The 17,159-nt window shown below is 35.4% G+C and overlaps 1 protein-coding gene across 2 annotated transcripts in view; it reads left to right on the forward strand.

The window, feature by feature from the left end:
- Positions 1–17,159, forward strand: part of LOC125234424 (phospholipid phosphatase 2-like) — a 170,860-nt gene that overhangs the window by 10,339 nt on the left and 143,362 nt on the right. The window contains exon 1 of one of the 2 annotated variants that reach the window (XM_048140656.1): positions 3,789–4,128. The exons of the other annotated variant lie outside the window; for it this stretch is intronic. The gene's annotated coding sequence lies outside the window, so the exon portion shown is untranslated. Of the gene's footprint in view, positions 1–3,788; positions 4,129–17,159 lie in introns of those variants that run through there. 2 annotated transcript variants of the gene reach the window in all.

Below are 17,159 nucleotides of genomic sequence, written 5' to 3' on the forward strand. Positions count from 1 at the left end.
GAAACCTCATGACTGAGGGTCGTGACCACCATAAGCGCGTTTTCACATTATCCGATCCGATATCGGATGTCTGACCGATATCACATACAAAACAGGCGCCATCTTAGATTTTTTACATTGAAATCCGTCCGACATCCGATATCGGATCGGATAATGTGAAAACGGACTAAGTCGCTGTACGTTGCAGTGCTCTCCACGCAGGCCGATCTTTAACCTTCCTAAAGGATCCCTGGAGCCCAACGCGTGCCACCTATTGAGGTACGATTACTAAGGATCGCAGCGCCGCATACGAAGAATCGGACCGTCTAGTTTTAAGCCTAAAAGGCCTATACATTTCAGAGGTACGCTTTTTTACCTCTATATGGGCTTTATCTGTCCCGTATTATATGGTCCTTGCTGTCACTGAAGAAGATCCAACCTCAATCTATAATACCTATGGCTATTGACCGTTAATGTACATCACGAATTGTTACGATACAAGTGCGGAAAAGAGGAAGTTCAGATTCTATCGCCGCGTTACAAGTACACGGCGGTGGCCGCGAGTTCGCGGCCCATTCAGTCGTGAGAATTCAATGTCGGCTGCCCGCGTGCGGTCCGATTGTTAATGTAGGTACGAATTTAGAATGGCGGCATTTTGTAAACATCAAAGGAGTGAGCCTTCTGTACTTGTACTATTATAAATTCTGTGTCACAGGTGACACACGGCATGTATACTCCGATTACTCCGTTCGCCGGTAGAAAATTGTTGAAAGTTGAATAGCCTGTCACCTGACATGCTTCTTCAAACATCCGTGTAAACCGGGCTTAATTGACCCGTCAGTTAAGTTGGCAATATTATTAACTATCCACTTCCTATGTTTGGAGCTATTCCGTATAAATATATGCAACAGGAAATTCTCAAGGAATCATGACTACAATTATGAGAAATAGTAATCGTCATACTTATCGATGGAATCATCATTTTTTTTATAAATGGGCTTACTCTTGGCCACAGACTAGCCAAAGGCAAAGACGTGGCCTACGATGGAGTGAGCTCGCCCAGAAGATGCCTGTTCACTCTTGATTTGAAGGTTGCCGGGTTAATAAAACTACCGTGAGACACTGACATAATAAACATGTAAAATCGGGTAACTCACGTAAACTTGTCGAAGGTCGCTCGACATGTTTCGCTCCGATACTACTACATATGTATTGGATATGATATGACCGTTGTTTTTAAAAATGACGGTTTTCTGAATCACGTCATATCATACATCTTGTACCTTTAAACGAACAATTCTTGTATATTTATTTATACATACATACTAATATTATAAATGGGAAAGTGTGTGTGTCTGTTTGTTTGTCCGTCTTTCACAACAAAACGGAGCGACGAATTGACGTGATTTTTTAAGTGGAGATAGTTGTTTAAGGGATGGAAAGTGACATAGGCTACTTTTTGTCTCTTTCTAATGCGAGCGAAGCCGCGGGCAAAAGCTAGTATATAATACTGACGAACTCTTTTTTTGGTATGAATAGGTAGACGTTTGACCACGATCACACCTGACCTGATGGTATGTGATGATACGGTCTACGGTGGAGCACGCTTACCTATGAGGAACCGGAAACCGCTCTAACGATTTCGCTGAAGTTTGTTATGTGGGGGTTTTCAGGGGTGAAAAATCGATCTAAGTACCTTTGCCTTAGGTCCCAAAACATTCATGCGTTTTTCTTTCGCGTTAGTAAACGCAAAATAATGGTCGCTAATTTCGGTGTCCGCGCATTGGCGTCGCGTAGTAGCTCCGTCGTAAGAGTGTATTAAATAAAAATAAATAAAATAAATAAATATTATAAGGACATGTCTCACACAGATTGACTGAGGCCCACGTTAAGCTCATAGCTAATAAGGCTTGTGTTGTGGGTACTCAGACAACAATATATGTAATATAATAAATAAATAAATAAATAAATAAATATTGGGGGACACCTTACACAGATCAACATAGCCCCAAACTAAGCAAAGCTTGTACTATGGGTGCTAAGCGACGATATACATACTTAAATAGATAAATACATACTTATATACATAGAAAACATCCATGACTCAGGAACAAAGATCTGTGCTCATCACACAAATAAATGCCCTTACCGGGATTCGAACCTGGGACCGCGGCTCAGCAGGCAGGGTCACTACCGAGTGAGCCAGACCGGTCGTCAAATACTTATTATATATTCTATGCTAATATTCGCCGTATAAATACTTATTATATATTCTATGCTAATATTTATATACGTATAAATACTTATTATATATTCTATGCTAATATTCGCAGGCACATCGCAGGTGTCAGGGTTTCGAATCCCGACAAGAAATAAAGTTTTACGTTGCTGCATTTTATCCACAAGAGTGCAAAATAATTTCATACAAATTTTAACTTGATATCTTGAGCTGGCTGGTAGAAATTACCTATAAATGATGATTTTAAATTATAAATATTGAACAAAGTTATAGATTTGATTTAGTTTGACGTTTTTAGTCAGTATTTTGTTCGTGTTGGTGTGGTGAAAAATTTTGTGTTTCACTCGGCGCAAAGTTTGTTTAACCTTCGTGTCTTGAAACTCTCGTAATGCTCAAGATTCCACTTTTTGAACAACTCGCTACGCTCGCGGTTCAATATTGGAACCTTTCGATTACTCGGGCTTCAATATTGGCACGTGCGGTTAAACAACAACTTTGCCCCCCTGTAAAAGAAATAACTATTTTTTGTATTTATAAGTTTTTTTGTATTTTTTTATCTAAAAACGTAATATAATAAAATAGAAACGAGCGAAGTCGGTCGCCCAGCACTATTTGTAAGTGCGATAGGGACGGCCTGATATTTTATCGTCTATCGCGCGACCATGCTTCCCGTGCTGGTACTATAATATAATACGTTGCATTTGAATCAATAAGACCCTCTGTACTGGTAAGCCACATAATCTGTGGTTTTAAGCTGAAATAGAAATTCACTTTTAATGATGAATAATTCATAAGAGAAGTACCCTTTGAACTTATAACGCCACATTTAATTTAGAAAATTGTTTCGTCCAGAGGTTCAATTACAGTTTAGTTCCGCGTCTAAAGCGTAGAACTCGTAGAAGTTAATAGGGAAGAAGGTAACTAAAGGTATTATTTCATAAAAACGATATAAGACAAGACACAGGTAATGGTAGTGCAGAGGCTGATCACGTCACGTGAGATCATTATGATTTACTACGAAGCAATTTACCGGAAAATTACATTAGATGATGAGGGTAATAAGTAATCTTTTTTTAACTCTAACCAACTAAAAAGTAACTTTTTATGTAACTGTTATGTCATAAGTAAAATAAATTTATTTTATCACGTAATTCAATTGAAAAAATGTAAAAAAATGTAAACAAACCAGTCTCTAACATCAGCATAAGCATTCTACTATTAGCGCCATCTCGTGGCGAGTAGATGCACTAAAAATGTCAACAAAGCTGTGCAACGCGTATAAACGCCATCTAGCGTCGAGTAGCCGACTTATATTATCTTCACACGCGATTATTTTGTTTACATCGTAATTAGAGTTATCATTATCAATATATTTAACATTTTTATCAATGGCTGAACTTGTATAGGTTATCAAATATTTCGTTTGCAGTTTAATAGGTTAAACATCGAGATAATTTGCAAGGAAATAGCAACTTTTTTATTTGAATTTATTACGTCAATAGTGTTTGATTGAAATAATGTAATCGTAATAGAATGATTATGATTATGGCAGTATTAGGCGATCGAACGTATGGGAAAGAGTCAACGGGTGCAATCGCAAGTCGCAACAACCAGTCAGTTGCCAGTAACCGGCTGCACAGCGCGTGGATCACGCGTGTCGAGTCGAGCTCACGAAAGCCAACGGCTTACGCGAACTTTTAAATTTGGAATTCAATTTACAAATTCTAAGCTTCACGTGAACTTTTAAATTTCGAATTCTCTTTTTGAATTTTAAACTGTTTTTATCGAATTGTTTTCCGAATCGAACTTGGACTAGTGTTGTGTTTTGTTTTTTTTTGTTTGAGCTGTGTTGGGATTTTTCTACAAAATGCCAGTGTTGGCAGATTAGAAATTCGGATTAATTTCTTTTGGTAAGTTATTATTTTTAATTTTTTACAGTAGGGAAATTCGGTTGTAACCTATGTACCTAAATGCAATATTTATAAACAACATTTTTTTCAAATACCCTCATTGACTTTTAAATTGTAAACATTCAGATTATTTTTTATTCCCGTAGTTTTAAACGTAATGCACTTCTTAATAAAACGATTTTATTCTATGACTAGGTATGTATAATAAATTGGGAATACTAAGTTCTAGAATATTATTTTGTTGTAGTAGGTATCTAAACTATGATTTAACTATCTATCCCTGATATTCCGAATTGAAATAAATGCTTATTCTTAATAACTTTAATAAGTCAATGACACAATACAGACACTTTTAATGCCCAAAAAGCGATCTCTTCCAGACAACCTTTAGTCAGTTTTGATATTATTATCTAACTATTAACTTATTACATTTAAATCAGTACATTACACCTAATTACAGGAGCCGATAAAAACGATGTCAATAGTAATTTCATTTGTGACACATTTATTATCTATAGCAATTAAAATTAAACAAATATACCGCCCTTCATTAAATAACTAACGATTTCCGTCGTTAGTGACGAAAATAGGAAGTAATATTAGAATTTTGTAGCTTTCCATAACATAACAATAACTAGGCGAAGTCCAGAAAAGTTTATATAACATGTTTGCAATGTGATTAGGATTACGCTGCTAAAATTAAGCTGCTGCTATTATTATGCTGTCTGGCATTAAGTCCGCCTTTTGTACTATAAGTTTTTCTTTCTTTGTGTAGGTACAATAAAGATTAAATAAATAAATAAATAAAATAACTGCCTACCCCTTCATGGGATACAGGCGTGATTGTATGTATGTATGTATGTATTTTAATTTGTATTTTTTAGTAGTCACACCACAGAATATATAATAGTAAATACAAGTAGTCACGCTACTTATTTAACCGGTGACTTTTATTTAACCTGTGGTTACGCTCTAATCTTCAAATCACTGTCTAGTTAAGCTAGATTCCTTAGACACTTTGTAATTTGAATGTTAGGAATAACATAGGTATAATCAATGGAATCTGGCTTTACTTTGCCGAGAATCAAGAAACTTAGCTAAGGTGCACTGGGGTAATTCCGAAAGTCGTCTAATTTCGAAAGTCGTACAAAAATCACCATTATTTCCATCATATTAAGATTCTCCTTTCGGAATTACCAGAGCATTTTTGTCATTCGGAATTACCCTAATGCACTTTACTTAGCTTATCCGCGAATAGTCAATCAGTGGTCCCGTTATTTATACCTGCGTCCCACCAAAAAAACTGTTGAAAAAAATTACAATTTTGAAAACACCCCGACCGCGTTGTATAGACCGATTTTCATGAAACATGGCTAAGAACACTCCCGACTAACTCAGCTTTCAGACAAAAAAAACTAAATCTAAATCGTTTAGTCCGTGCGGGAGCTACGATGCCACAGACAGACACACACAGAGACAGACAGACAAACAGACAGACAGACGCGTCAAACTTATAACACCCCTTCGTTTTTGCGACGGGGTTAAAAATAAATACGCAAATCCTGAAATACTCATAAGTCTGCTTTTGCTAACAATATTTTATAATTTCTACTGCATTTGGTAAGTATACATTACATAAATTATCAGCTTATCTATTATATTCTCCTATATCGTCTCCCTATTTACATTAGGTAATCCTTATAGAATAATCTATTTATTGTATAACATGCGATTCTAGAACAACGAACACGGAAATAACTGCCTATTTTCGACATTCTGATAAAACATTTTCCACTCACGATTATCATAATCATAACAAACATCCATAAAGTAAACAAAGGTTAAAGTTCCTTCCGAACCAAAGCTCAGAAACTACGCGGAAACGGCGCTTCCTGTTCCAACTAGGTATAAAGAACCATCTAGAAAGAAACAATCGAGACTCAATTGATATTCTCGAGCATTCGAAGCGTATCTTAATTTTTTTATAAGTAGGAAATAGTAAATTACGATTTACGACAAAAGTGCATAAAAAAGGAAGTTCGAAACGAGTGGCGATAAAAAAAATCGACACGAGTTATGAATTTCCTTTTCACAAGCGTATGCCCTGCGCTCCGCGAGACTTGTATCACCCTTTTACACTAGAACCACAGAAATATAGCTTTCCCTATCGCTCTTTTGTTGTGGCATGAGATGCTGGCGACCTCCAGTGCTGAAGTTAGGTACTATGCGATTTGACAGAATATTACTTCAACTGTTTCTATTTGATTTAATTCGGGGCGTCAATGTACTATCAGCAAAGTGCATGGCGAATTAATCAATTAATTCATTCATAATTTCTCCATGCAATTTTGCAGATCACTGTACAAATAATACATTTGGGTGGGAAACTAAATCTTGTGTAGTTTCCCCACTTAAATAAATTTTGACTCTAATAATTATACTAAATAGACAAAAGTAACGTGATTTAAAGTTCCATTTAATTTCACACTTAAGACGATACAGGAGTGGTCAATTCTCCGTACAAATGCTCTCGATTATTTCTTCCCTGGTTTTTGAAGATAGAGCAATGATTTTTTCAACACAGATTGTTATTATTTTTATCTGTCTCGGACAGTTTTGATTTTTTTGATATTTTTATTTTTAAAGACGCTAGAGTCAATCAAAAATTTCCAAAAACGGCCTTTTTCATTATGGCGCAAAGAAAGGTGTGATACTCCATATTGCCCAGATTGCTAACAATTAGGCAAAAAAACTAAACGGTCCGACACAAATTATTTCATTGTTATTCAGATTCTCAAATTTCGTTCCCATTGATTAAGTTTTGAAGGAGGAAAGTCGAGAGCGAAACCTCGATTTTAAAGATTTTTTCGCATTATCTTTTAACAGTTTTAACTGAGTTGTTCTGAATGGACAAATTTTTTTTCGATAAATCTGGTTAATAACACTAGTATATTTAACTAAAATTCCCAAATTGAAAGGGGGGGGGCTCCTTTCCATTTTAGCATTTTCGCTCCTGTATCGTCTTAAATCTATGCGGAAACATTGCTTCCTCTTTCAAATGAAACTATAAAGAAACCACCACAACTGAATTAATCATTTGATATTCGAGCCCTCAAAGCTTCAAAGCATTTCCTTACATCTTAAGAATTTTAAGATTCAAAACGTACATTTCCTTAAGAATCTTGAAGAATGAACTTACAAAGAACTCATTGTGTTAAGAAAACTTCCTCTCGGCAAAGTGCGGAAGTCTTGTGTGGATTTTAGTCATTGTCGAAGACATATATAACTCCGTATAGACAAATAAAGTCTAAGAAAAAAACGTACCTCAGTACCATACAGAAAAAGGTACGGTGGCCTAGATGGCATTACACATTTGGGGTACGCTAAGCTAGATGGCGCTAATATTAATATTTGATATTTTAACACATATCAAGCTACGAATATGGGCCAAATTGTCAAAACTGAGGTTCAAAAGTTCTAAGCCTGTGTCTCAAGAGATGGCAGTCTATGCACTGTGATTACACATTTTACTTCGACAGTAACTCTCTATAATACTCGATCCTCTTTGGTCATTGTGAAACCAATGTACCTACATTTGTAAAGCCAATGGATAGCAATAGATACAAACCTATACGACGAATATATCCTTATTCAGTTAAATAAATTTTGTGCTAAACCACAGAGCACCTCAACTAAAAAGTGTATTCTGCAACCAAGTATGGTATATTCATTACGGATTTTACTGATTTCCGCCGGATTCCTCACGTTTTATCGCGCTACAAACGCTATAAAACCATGATTAAACTTTTATGTTTAAATAAGTATCTGCTGAACGCATGGTAACTAAATATGACTTTTTTTTTTTAAAGAATTTGATTTTGAGGGACTCAAATTTCGTTCCGATTGGTTAAGTTTTGGAAGCAGTGGAGAGTGGATTTTCAAGATTTTAACGCAATATGTTTTTTCTATAAATCTCTAGTCAGTAACATATAAAATTCCCAAAATTTAAAAGGGACTCTTTTCCATTTCAGAATTTTCGCTCCTTTGGTCTCTTAATTTACTAGTTCCCCAACTCTTTTTCCTTCCGCACAGACTCTCTACCTCCAGTTTATTCGCTCTATCCGCTCTACTTTATACAGTCAGTTTACACTTGCAATATAAACATAAGAATGTTTATATATAGTATGATAGGTTGCACATAAATGCGAGTTTACGACTTCCGTCACGTGCGGTTTTTAAATAAACATAACCTTAAATAAAAACATGTGTAAGTCGTAATCTACCTTAGCTCTGCACAATAGAAGTTACCGCAGGTCAAGGCTCCTATCTCTCTTATCAGCGCTGATAACGGCTCCCGGGGTCAACGGCCGGGCCGTTATGTCCCTTAATAGCCACTTACGTTTTACTACCTCCCCTTTAGGTATTGGAATACCATTATTTTAAGATACGGGGATAACTGTAAAGGACTATAACCTTACCACCAGTAAGGCACGCATTTTACTACCGTATACATAAGTGATTTTACAGTCCATATGTCCCTATATTAATGCACTAGTTAGGTAATTACGCAACTATGTGAAACATTTTTTGGCCATTAGAAATAATCCATCAATTGGGACTATTTTGCCAGTGTCAAGGTAATATGAACTAATTGTTATTAATTTTGTTACGGTAAGTACGACAGTGTGCGGTGAGTTAACCCGAGGGTTAACCCACCATCTAATATGGAATTTGATGATGATAACTCACTAACCCTGAGTTAAGTGGTTGGTGAAAGTGGGCCTGACAAGTATAACAACAATAAAAATTAAAATTTTGAAAAAAACCCCGACCGCGACATAGTAGACCGATTTTCATGAAACATGGCTAAGAACACTCCCGACTTACTCAGCTTTCAGCCAAAAAAAACTATATCCGAATCGGTTCATCCGTTCGGGAGTTACGATGCCACAGACAGACATACACACCGACAGACAGACAAACAGACAGACACACAGACAGACACACAAGCGATTAGTACAAAAAAGTGCTAAAAACTACTATGGTGAAAGAATGTCCTCATATATAGTGCCAAGAATTTATAATAAAATTAATATTTTAAGACATACTCCAAAAATGTCAAAAACAATGTTAAAAACTAAACTTAAGTCCTATCTATCAGAGGACAACCAGGAGTTATGATAATTTCGATAGTTAAAAGTAAAAAAAAAAAAAAGAAAGTTTAAATTAGTATTAAGTTACAAACATTAAATATTAATCTTAGAGTATTATGTTACGTTTTTGTTTTATATCAAAACTGTATTTAAGTAACTAATGTCTACAACAATGAGCGCCTCTCGCCATCAAACGTATTACAGTTTGGCGAGGATTCCTGTAAACTGTTAATTATAAGTTTATTTTTGTGAATAATAAATTAAAAAAAAAAAAACAAACAAACACAGACAGACACGTCAAAAATCTATCTACTTATTATAATTTATTCTTTAAATCATCGAGGACATACCCAATAGAGTGGTAATATGGGGCTGTCCATCTGCGCAACGGATATGTGATTTGTCACTTATAAATGTTAGCGCACGCTCTCACTAAAACAGTACAAAACCAGTATTGGATCCGTGCGTACGTCTCTGCGAATTACGAAATAAATTATAGTTTGTGTTACTATTATTATAATGGCGTGCTGTTCTATTCAGTTTCGTAAAAAAAACAGCAAAACATCTGACTTTAAAACATAAGGAATAACTTTTCATCGGTAAGTTACGATTTTAAATTATAAACTACTTTATATTAAATTTTGTCCGGAGGCCAAGTTAAACTGGACAACAAAAGTGAAAGGTGATGACGCAGGCTAGACGTATGTTGTTATCTCTTGCTTCCACGTAACTCAATTCACATCACACCATCTCTTTCCAGTCTGCACTAGTGTAGTACATGCTTAATTTATAGCATCAAGTGGTGTATCGATATTTAAGTAATGAGTAAGGAATATTATTGTGTGTACCTACTACATAATGAACACACTCTATTTAAATAAAGAAACGAGAAAGTTATATTGCACTAATGTTTGCTTTAATGGTTTATGTCGAATATTTGTAAATTATCGATTATGTTAAGCTTGATTGATTATTTATTTATTTAATCTTTATTGTATATTAGGTACCTAATTCCTAGGTGTAATTAGATATGTTTTGGGTATATTTAGGTGACAGGATTTCGTAAAATCTCTATCTGATATATGTATTAATTTAAATATTACGTTCAAGTAATTTGTAAAATAATAAATTGCTATTTAAATCGAAATAAAAAACACAACTTGAGAAACTCGAAGATACATAATTAGGGATTGGAAAATTTCATAACTTGTACTTAAAATAATTATAATCTGATTATTATACCATTTTTACTTCCAAGAAAATATAGTTTTCCCTTTTTGTATACCGTGTTTTATACTTATAATAATATATAGTAGTATGTAATAGATTTCTGCTCCACCGTGTGTGCATGCAATGTTACGGACTTTTGGGGCTAGCACACACGGTGGTGCATAAAGCGCGTAAGGGGTTAAAATATCCTTATCGATAAACCTTACTTACGCACTACCTCATCCCTAGCACCTATTACTTGACCTTGTATTAGCCAATGGGAGCGCAGTGAGAGGGGATATGAGTAGCCGCGAGTTGGCGGAATCGTTCTCGAACAAATTAAATAACATTTCTGCTCTATTAGGGTATGTACTCGATGCTTTAAATGAACTGTTGCAATACAAGAAGATTGTTTCGGAACAAATGCATACATTAGCCTTTGAAAGATTTATTTTGTTTTTTGACAAGTTAATGTCTTTATTGACGCTCCCACTGTTTCTCTCTACTCTCTACAGCCGTAACTATAGATTTGTACAACTTAATATATTATACAGGCTGTTTCGTATTATGGTACATTTTTATGTAAAAGAAAAAAAACTGTTTATTTCTATAAATAATTACAATGTTTTTTCTTAACTATACTAATCTTAAGTAATAAAGATTGTTTTGAGTTAAGGAGTCCCGCCATTTATGACTAATAGGGATAAATATAGGGATAAGTTCGCCTTTGTACACCATAACTATACTGTATTTCTACGTATGTCCTAACTTGTCTTATGTACAATAAAGTGTTTACATACATACATACTAATTATACTAATGATTGCATGCATTTTACATATTTGAGGGTTAATTATTCAATTAATTGGCGTCGTTAGACTGCCTTATCTTAAACAAATATTTCTTTACAATATTTACCTGTATTAGTTAGTCCCTCAACGGATTTAATAGTTCGCTTGAAAATCTACTAATAATTCATACTAAATCTAATAATTATACGTCAAGGGATGGTGGTATACTTGTATAGGTACAGTCATCCAATTGGAACCGTATGCCACTCTACAATCATGTCTAAATGACAAGCAAGTAAGAGATCTCTTACAATCTGATTTATAACGTCACTATGACATACTTCTACAGTGGCCTAGGGTTCCAATTGGTTGACTGTACATCTGTGATCAAAGATCGAATATTTCATTGATTCCACATTTGCAATTGTATTTTGTATTTTTTTATTGCTTGTAAATATTAAATCTTCAAACGCCTTGTGCCAGATTTGTCCCAGACAATGTCATCATCCTCCTTGCGTTATCCCGACATTTGCCACGGTTCATGGGAGCCTGGGGTCCGCTGTGACAACTAATCCCAAGATTTGGCGTATGCACTAATTTTTACGAAAGCGACTGCCATTTGACCATCCAACCCGAAGGGTAAACTAGACCTTATAAATTAGTCCCAGACAATGTAAACTGTACCTAATTAACAAATTGAAAGTAAGTAATTCAATAGCACATTTTTGACAACCGGTATGCGCATGCAATCTTCTTGTAACTGCAGATGTCCGTCGTAGGCTACAGCGACCCTTTATCATTAGTAAAACATATAATTCTGACTAGTTTTTCCAATCAATTTTGAAAGCACCGTTCCCATTACCATTGTCAAAGACATACATAACTCCGTATAGACAGATAAAGTCTAACAAAAAACGTACCTCAGTACCATACAGAAAAAGGTACGGTGGCCTAGATGGCATTACACCTTTGGGGTACGCTCAGCTAGATGGCGCTAATATTAATATTTGACATTTTAACACATATCAAGCTAAGAATATGGGCCAAATTGTCAAACGTCAAAAAAGTTTTAAGCCTGTGTCAAGAGATGGCAGTCTATGCACTGTGATTACACATTTTACTTCGACAGTAACTCTCTATAATACTCGATCCTCTTTGCCATTTTGGACCATTTAGGTATTCGAAGGAGACGTAAAGTCAAATATCATTAAATTGCCCCAATTAAAATGTCATCCTGTATGTATGCAGCTGTCCGTCTGTCAGTCACAGACGACGATTATTGATTTACAAACGCCTACGCAGTTAGCGGAGAGTTATTAGAGGAATGGTGCAACGGGGAATGCAGTAGATTCTCATGCATTATGATTTGACATCATTGACACGAGATGAAAGTTTACAATGACTTACATAATTCGTTTCCTTACTAATTTTAATCACATGTTTTTATTTTGGAAATATTTTTCAAAGTTACTATCAATCAATCAATCAAAATATTCTTTATTCAAATAGACTTACAATTAAGCACTTTTAAATGGTCAAAAATGTATAATATAATTTTCGTCTTATTCTAAATATCAGAGCAATTTATTGCTGCAATAAACAATTTTGTTTTAAAACTACATTGAATTAATAAAATTGAATTAATTTGACGACCGGTCTGGCGCAGTCGGTAGTGGCCCTGCCTGCTACGCCGCGGTCCCGGGTTCGAATCTCGGTAAGGGCATTTATTTGTGTGATGAGCACAGATATTTGTTCCTGAGTCATGGATGTTTTCTATGTATATAAGTATTTATATATAATATATATTATATATATATCGTTGTCTGAGTACCCACAACACAAGCCTTCTTGAGCTTACCGTGGGCCTCAGTCAATCTGTGTAAGAATGTCCTGTAATATTTATTTATTTTATTTAAAATTACACTAAATTGTATAAAAGTAGTAGTAGTAGTAACTTCTAGAATAAATATCATAGGTTAGGTAGCTGGCATGTAATTTGTATTACACATATATACCTATTTGTATGTTTATGTATTGTATTTTATTTTTATGTGTCTATTTGGATAGCCAAATAGGTTTTGTCACTATTACTGAAAAAAAACTATATTTAACACACTAAAAACTCTTTCCAAGAACAAAATTACCCAAAAAATATAGTTCTAAGTATCTACAATAACAACGTATTCAATTACTCTGAACAATATTATTATAATAATTACATTGTAGCCACTTTGTACTTTATTATAATAATAATTGTTATTAATAATTAATAACCGGATGTGGCCTGTGAACTGGGAGTTTAGGACTAAAATAGAAATTAGGTACGTTAGGGTAATTGCGATCCGGGTAAGTATTTAATTTTGAATAGGTACCAGATGAAAAAGTTATTTTTAAGTACAGATGTTGTTTTTTTACGCACTAGTGCGAGAAGTGGTTCATTATATGCCAGGTCGAAACTTCGGAGGCTCATCTGTACTGAAAAACGTCGTACGATACACGTGCGAAAAGGAAATTCGTAACTCGTGTCGATTTAAAACACTCCCTTCGGTCGTGTTTTAATTTATCGCCACTCGTTTCGAACTACCTTTTTTACGCACTTGTATCGTAATGTACTATTATTTATTTTACAGTTAGCAAACTTGTTTTTTAACCGCACGTGCCAAAATGGATACCCGAGCAAGCGAAAGATTCCAATATTGAACCGCGAGCGTGACGAGTGGTTCTAGAGGAGGAATCTTGAGTGTTGCGAGGGTTTCAAGTCACGAAGGTTTGCTGGAACCCGCTTTTGGTGGGACCAGTGCCTTTTCTGTTCTGAGTCTCTGTAACGATTTCATAATGACCTAACCCCAAAAATAAAATTTTAATAAAAAAAAAATTGACGGTTTTTCATGAAACATGTCTAAGAATACTCCCGACTAACTCAGGTTTCAGACAAAAAAAAACTAAATCTAAATCGGACCATCCCTTTGGGAGCTACGATGCCACAGACAGGCACACACACAGACAGACAGACGGACAAACAAACAGACAGACAGACACGTCAAACTTATAACACCCCGTCGTTTTTGCGTCGGGGGTTAAAAAGACATGTGACTAAGAAAAAAATACTTATTTAAGTACAATGTAATGTATGAATGCACGTTCACAGCCGTACATTTACGTACTAAGTCTATTCATTAAATTTTCCAATATATTCATATAAGGAAATTTAGCATGGAAACAGATTTATACGTGCAGTTGAACCACAATTGACAAATAGGTAATTAATACGGACCTAATGAATGCTTCACTTGGTTTGGAGATTGGTCGATCATCTATTTCTTCTAAAATAAAGCTTTCAAACAAAAAAACTGAATTTAAATCAGTTCATCCGTTCGGAAGCTACGATGCCACAGACAGACAGACACGTCAAACTTATAACACCCCTTCGTTTTTGCGTCGGGGGTTAAAAACGCGAGAACTTAAAATGTTATAAAAAATTATATAAATTAATAGTCCATAAATAATAGGGAACATAAATTTCCAGAATGCATATTATATTATCTATTTATATAAAATTTTAATAATCTTTGCTTAGGCACGACATAGATTTTTCAAGGTAACCACGTTTATTTTACCTACTTAGGACATACTTAATTAATTTGTAAATTATTTACCCTCATGTTTACATAATATTAAAATATTAGCACACCATACAAAACCACATGAAATTACCTAGCAAGTTAAAAATAAACAAACGCATGTAAACACAGAACCACCATTAACCGACTTCAGAACGATGTCAATTAGTTATGACTTATGTCTTCATCGTGTAGAGGCCGATTCTGCAAAACTTAAACCGCCTAGAGGTCGCTAACGCCGTGTCTTGTGTGGGCGACGGTCTAGCGACCGTCGCCGTCGCGTCTCATCGCATCGTCTACTTCCTTCCATATCGATAAGGTTTGATTTCGTATGCGTCGCATCGCCGTCGCGCGACCATCGCGCGACTGTCGCCCACGCAAGCCACGGCGTAAATATTTGGGCTGAGTGATCCAAAGTGAATCTTAGCGTGAAAAGAGATCGCCACCTGTCCCGATCCTGCGCAGCCTGTCACTGACATGAAGCTGAAACACTGTCTTCCCAGCGATACCTGTGTGCGTAGCCGCATGGACGATCGCTCATGATAGTATTGTATCTCTTTCGTACCTATCTATCTGTATCGCTCTTGCGTATGGGCGCGACAGAGCCAGACTGCATTTTGCGGCGTTTGGCGTCGCAGAAACGCTATTCAGCTACGGGGCCAGGTCGGCCCGCCGGACGGCCACCAGCCGGTCAACCCAAGAACGCTCTCTTAAGGGGCTGACAACACACAATTGCGCAAAATTGATGTTACTTGCTCAATTTTTTAAGACAAACTATTAGTTTTAGTAAGGCAAGTAAATTATATTTATTTATTTATTTATTTTCGGAACACCAACAGCTATAAATAACATTATGCTAATTTAAATAATAACACAAAGCCAATTACAGGTATTCACAGATAGAATTTGAATGGACAATATATAAAATGTACGCGCAAATTCGCACATAGCTATTGTGAAGTATGACATTAAAGAAAGGAAAAAAAAAACTATGGCACAAATCTCGAAATATGCTACTCGAGGCTTAACTAAAACTAACAAAACTACTACTACTTACAACAATTTTCCACAAAGAACCCGGGCAAATCGAAAACCTGTTATTTATATGTTATTATTCATTATATTTCAACGAACATAGCCGTACTCGATGCACGATTTAATGAAATCGGCTCGATAGGAAACAATTGCGAAGATTGGTCTCTAGTTCGTCATTAAACGGTGTCATTCAATTATTCACTTAGTTGTCTTTAATTAAAATTACAATAGCAAAAATATACATAAATATCTACTAACGAAACATATTGCACAAATAATGCATCTTTCTATTTTATTTTAATATTTTTCCGTACTTTTCGTACCTAGCCGCCCTCTTTTAGTGACATCGGACTCTCACTTACTCCCATGCGAACAGATAGTGTACGCTAGCGTCAAGGTCATTGGGTTTTGACAGCGTCTTAAGAGCGCTATGACAAAAAAAGGCGATATATTGTAAAATGCACAATATTTATCGACAAAATTGTACACTTTACTCATACTAAAAGACAGTGAAAGTACTTGTTTCAGTTAGAACATCTTATTAACTGTCGGTTAAATAAAAAACATATGAAAAAAAAAGCTTTTTCAATTAGTAATGATTGTTTTTCTGATGCTCGTTTAGGAAAAACCGTGTGAAGCACAGAATTCGGAGCTCTTATTATGTACAATTTGATAAGATCACTCTCATAAATGAGGTAAATTTAAGTTCCAAATATCTTGTACTTAAGGCCCATTAAACAATATTTATCATTTAATCCTTTGAAATTGAGAAATTGAAAGTAAAACGAACTCAATTTTGTCTTGAAAATACATCGAAACAAGTGATCATTTCTCCGAAAATCTACATGTTATCGAAGTTATTTTAGTATATAAATAATCTGCACAATGTGCTTAAACTGCTGTTATCCATTTGTCGTTATAATATTTTATCATGATTTTTTGCCAATTTTTTGAAAACTAGCCTTCCTGTCGCTATTTTACCGGCGACGGACGCCTGCGATTTCAGTGCCGCGCCGGAGCTCGAGGAGGTAAGACGTATGTCACTTTGGTCTCCGAGTTTTCATCGCAAACGTCGAGAATATTTATTGTTGTGTGGGTCGGACGCCTTGTTTCTACACGGGCTATCCTCGCATTGTGTGTGTGTAAACAGCGACCAACGAATTTGATCCTAGATCCGTAAATATTTGCTTTTGTAATACTTTGTTATGTTTAAATGTTAAAGT

This window comes from Leguminivora glycinivorella, chromosome 16, assembly GCF_023078275.1.
Source record: "Leguminivora glycinivorella isolate SPB_JAAS2020 chromosome 16, LegGlyc_1.1, whole genome shotgun sequence".
NCBI lineage: Eukaryota > Metazoa > Arthropoda > Insecta > Lepidoptera > Tortricidae > Leguminivora > Leguminivora glycinivorella.